Source organism: Thermobia domestica, chromosome 9, assembly GCF_964235325.1.
Source record: "Thermobia domestica chromosome 9, izTheDome1.hap1.1, whole genome shotgun sequence".
Classification (NCBI taxonomy): Eukaryota; Metazoa; Arthropoda; class Insecta; order Zygentoma; family Lepismatidae; genus Thermobia; species Thermobia domestica.
In genome coordinates, this window is record NC_137462.1 from 11248588 (window position 1) to 11253751 (window position 5164).

The following is a 5164-nucleotide window of genomic DNA, read 5'->3' on the forward strand; positions in this document are numbered from 1 at the left end:
TGTTTTTTGCTAACAAATTTGAAACCTACAAATTGCTGAATGGAGGACATTAAGTGTGGAATAGGAGCCAATGATAATCTTTAGCTTTTACAATGATTATTTCTATTTAATTAACTCCTCAGGTATTTCACTTTTGAATGTGCTAATTTTCCTTCAGTTCATATTTTCAAGGTGGTACTTTGTTAAGCTTCGTCAAGGATGTAAATGAAATAAAATGAAAAATGTTTAACGTCCCACGATTAGACTAAACTAGGCGGATGATTAATGAAAGGAAATGATTGTTGGTAGATAGATAGGTGTAGTCGTCCTACACGACTTTACTTACGCATGGCACTAACAATTATACGTGCCTTGTGAATTCTAATCGGATGGACAAAATGTGCCAGATTTTATTTCTGTTAAACTATTTATATGTACGAGGACTGGAAAGAAATAAGTGGGACCGGAAATCGCGATAAACCTTTCGCGAATCATCTACTGTACAATCATGAGACTTTTACAGGTTTTCAACGTAATCCCCTGCAGCATGTTGCACCCGCTGTCAGATGTGGGGAAATCGCAGCAGAGGTGCTCTCTTTGTTGATGTCTGCAAGAGAGCGTCCTATAGTTCAAAGTATGGCATTCCTGGTGCGGACATGCATCCCTCGCAGTTGTTCTTTCAACTTAGGGTACAGATGAAAGTTACATGGACTCATGTCTGGTGAATAGGTTAGGTGCACTAGAATTTCCCACCTCCATCGTGCGAACAGGTTCTTCACAGCAACTGCGTTATGCCAACGGGCGTTAACATGCAAAACAATGGGTGGATCCCTTATGAAGTTGGGTCGTCTCCTGCGCAGTGCAAGACGAAGATGTTGTTCCAGAAGCCTGCAGTAGTACACTGCATTTACGGTCTAGTTCGGAGGAACTACATGCCGTAATATGACACCACGTACATCGTATGTCACTATCAGCATCATCTACACATTCTCCAATTCCTGATGCAACAGCTTCTTGGGTCGGGGAGATGACGGGTGGCACTAATCATTTGATTGGCTCTTAAGTTCTGACTCACATGAATGCGCCCATGTTCCGTCAAGTGCGATGATCCTGTCCTGTCCAGGAGCACGTAACCTTCCCGTCTGTAATGTACCAAATGATCACCGGCGAGGCCGTATCTGTGCCATTTTTGAACGTTTCTCTCTGTTTTTTTAACTGTCTCTTTTCCCTGACTTTCTGAAACGCTTTGTATCTGGTTTCTATTAAGCTGTTTCTTCATATTCCTACTTGAATTTGAAGCTTGTTCGTATCTCATTGCTCTTTAACGATGTCCACATTTCTCCTCATAAAGTATTGTTTACGTAGGGATGAAATAACGCCACTAACGAGAGATGGTGTGGAATATTGTTTGTGGTCTTCTTCCATCCCACCACACCTCCGAAGATACAATTAATCAAGTAAGCTTTGAAATTCCTTCCAAAAAACTATTACTTGTCAACATTCGATCTCGTGGCTTGAGATTTTCTATTCCTCTGAAAATGAAATTCTTCGCTGAAAGATTCTTTCCCTCTGTATTAAGGTAAAGTAAGAGGATGGAAAGGGAAGGTTTATCTCACTGCCGAAGGTCATGTTACATGTGGTACTTGCATGATACTGATACTTCAGCCATAATCATTAGTAGACAGGAAAACGACTCGAACCCCCTTTCCTAGTCGGATTGAGTTGATGAACTTGTGATATTAGAGGCATTGATGCGCATCGTGACGTTATTAGAGGAAATGATATTGCCTTTACTGTCCGGTATCGACATTGGATAAGTTATTAAACTTCTTATTCAGTCCGCCATTAAATATAACGAGGAAATAGGCTTTGGCTCATTACGTAGTTTATCCCATTATCCTTTTTCGGAAATGGTGGGAGATCTCTTTGAGTGAAAGTCTAAAGTTGACTGAATCATTCTAATCACACATTAACTGGTAGGTTTTTCTTTTAAAGTTTATTTATTATCTATACGAGATTCTTTTTGTTTACACGGGCCGCGGTGGCTCAGTGGTAGAGCGTTCACCTCTGGTGCATGGTTCAAACCCTGCTCCCGTCAACTGAACTTTGTGGTGGACAAACACCGTGTGCGTGGGTTTTCTCGGGGTTCTCCCGTTTCCTCCCACTTTCTTCATTCCACCATTTCATTCATTACTCATCGTCATCGTCTCCTTTAACCTAACCGGCATAAACGTGGGACGTAAAACACAGATTTCATTTAATTTCTTTTTGTTTACATCGTTATACAAGAACGAGGTTATGAAGGACAAATGGGGCTTGAATCCCGTACAGTTAGCGCATGCGCAGATCATTATGCATGATCCTTATAGGCCGTTCATGCGAAAACCGAGCACTTTTTACTGTGTTTAATATTTGTTGAAGTGCACATTAATAAATGTATATTTAAAGATGAAATAGCATTTGTGATGAGCATATACTCACACACATACATTGTTACTTCAAATCAGACTACAGCTAATATAAAGCGTTAATAATAAAATTACTTAAAGAATTACTTGTAAGAAGTAATATGAGAATACGTATTTGATAATCATCAAATACGCATTCATGAAGGATCCAAATAGCAATCCGAACGCGAGCACAAAAGAAAGTAAATGGTAATTGCAACTCATAAAGAGGGAAAAGCTTCTGGAATGAGAAAGTGGAAGAAAAGAACACTTCAAGAAAACTTACAGACCAGAGATATCCAAAGTCGCGAGCCCAGGGAGCCGCGCTGGTAGTCAGTGGTAGAATGATCACCTCTGGTGCATGGGGTCCTTGGTTCGATCCCAGCTCGCTCCAAGTGAACTTCGTGGTGGACAAACACCGTGTGTGTGGATTTTCTCGGGGTTCTCCCGTTTCCTCTCACTTTGTTTATTCCACTTACTTCTCATCATCACCGTCTCTTTTAGCTTAGCCGGCATAATCGAGGAACGTAAAACTGAAACGGCCCAACCAAGCTCAATAATAGAATGGTTAGTGAGCGACCGTCTGAGTCCAATCAAATAAGTGAGTAGAAGCCCAATTGAGATTAGTGGATGTGAGCCTACCTTCAATGCAAAACAGCTATCTGTAGCGCGTCTGTCTGGGTCCCGGATTCGATTCCTCTTTAGACTGCAGACTAACGTTTGATATAGCCCTGGTGCTAAATAATGCTAAAGTTCAATAATTAAAAAGTAAACAAATGAAGAAAAAGATTTCGTAGTCTACTGCAAAGCGTAGGGACCTGAGACAGTGAAAACAGTCTAATAGTATAAAATGTTAGGGCAAGGGCGAGTGCTGCTTCAAGTCACTGAGTCTTACAATATCGTTGTACACAAGTGCATATAACATGTTGGAGCGCGGAATAAGAATACAGATCCACATAGGTCTATTTGCAAAATTTACAGAACAAATTTAAAACAATATTTTAATAGGCTACTGTGTAAATAATCAAAAGATGTCGGTTCTTAACAATGAGAAGCGTATCTACATAGAAATACATTAATGAAATTATATCTGTTAAGCACGTATTTCTCCATAAGATATACAACGAAGTAAGGTGAAATGAATGTCTGAAAGCAGTGAGTTAACCATAGTACGCAACTATACAAGTATTTTAGAGTTAAGGGATCCACACACCTACCTATAAAATGTACGTAAGTATTGTGTTATGTTATTTTAGAACAGCAATGAAAACATATGCTCTAACATCCATATTAACGTACAACTACATAACTCAATACGTAATATTTTTTTATGCCATATACAGCGTTTTCCCACCATCTTCGTGTTTGTGTATACTCACCGTCGCTAACGCGCCTACTCCCTAGTGGCGCGTTACCTCATGGGAATCCTCCAGTGCGCCTACCTTGATTCTATCCCAAGTTGTTTAGTGTTTCTTGCACACGAGGTTTTATAGCATATTTACACTTAAATCCTCCTAAAGTAAATCTGAACCTAGGAATTCAAGTCAATACAGCAGAAATGATTGTTTAAGGTATAAACAGTAAATTTAATTTTAAAAAAAAGAAAATATATGCAATTAACTCATGTATGGGCCTTTAATCTCAATCTGCGATTACGTGGAAATGTATACGTTATGCACACATCTCTTATAATGTTTGAGAGCTCCATCTATGTGGTTAGCATACACGCCTTTGGTGGTGGAGACTCTGGTTCAATTCCCTGCCAGTGCTCATGTGGGGAACGTTCTAGATTACCGGTCCCCCATGTATTATAGTAGCTGGATTGGTTTCTTTCTGTACTAAATTCTACCGGTATATATTTAATAGACACAGTATTGTCGAGCGAGCGTCAGCGAGTGAAGGTGGGTTACAGCTCCGCAGATCATTGTTTGCTGTCTTCATTACAGCTCAATGGGAAGGGGGACCAGTAGTCTAGAACCTTACTGCTGAAAGGGACGCTGAACTATAATCCAGCCAATGAACTAACTGATCGTACGGAGACTTACATAACAGCACGCTTCTACTTTATTACTGTACTACACATTTCCCACTAGCATAAATTAATTGAATATTACTCTATGTGATATAATAATTTTCCCTTTATACTGGACTATCCTCAATGTCGCTATCCGCATGCCTATTCCTCATCTTTATGTATTTTTGAGAAGAAAGTCCAAACAACCTCTTTTAATGCAAATACAATTCATCTGAACATAATGTATATTTACATGCACATTCCTCAAATTAGATAAATTCGCTCTTATAATAGAGTAAATAAAAGTATATCGCACAATATATAACTTCTATAATCAAATTATATAACTTCATTTGGCCAAGAAAAATAACATTTTATACATTAAGAACCTGATAACTATTACCTTTCAGTTTCACCTCCTAACACATTTCTTCTGACGGAATTCTTTTTGTTTACAAACACTAACCAGAAGTTTTTCTATACACAGCGTGAGTCATCCGCAGCGCAACGCGTCTCTCATATACTGTAGTCGACTTGACAACATGGTTCAGAATGAATTTTCCTATTTTAATCAAGCTGACCATGAATTTCCTTTCATTTTGGAACATTAAGTAGTTAAATAGACTACTTTTTCATTTAATATTATGAATTCTTTCTTTCTGAATTAATTTTAACTATTTTCCACTACGTTTCTCTTTTCGAATCATGGATTTTCCACTTTAGG

General features: G+C 38.8%; 1 protein-coding gene across 1 annotated transcript in view; it reads right to left on the reverse strand.

Annotated features, from left to right (window-relative positions):
- LOC145694412 (ras-related protein Rab-34-like) overlaps positions 1-5019 on the reverse strand; it is a 51769-nt gene extending 46750 nt beyond the window's left edge. Inside the window, exon 1 of the mRNA XM_081770611.1 lies at positions 4844-5019. The gene's annotated coding sequence lies outside the window, so the exon portion shown is untranslated. The remainder of the gene's footprint in view (positions 1-4843) is intronic.
- Between the last annotated feature and the right edge of the window lie 145 nt (positions 5020-5164).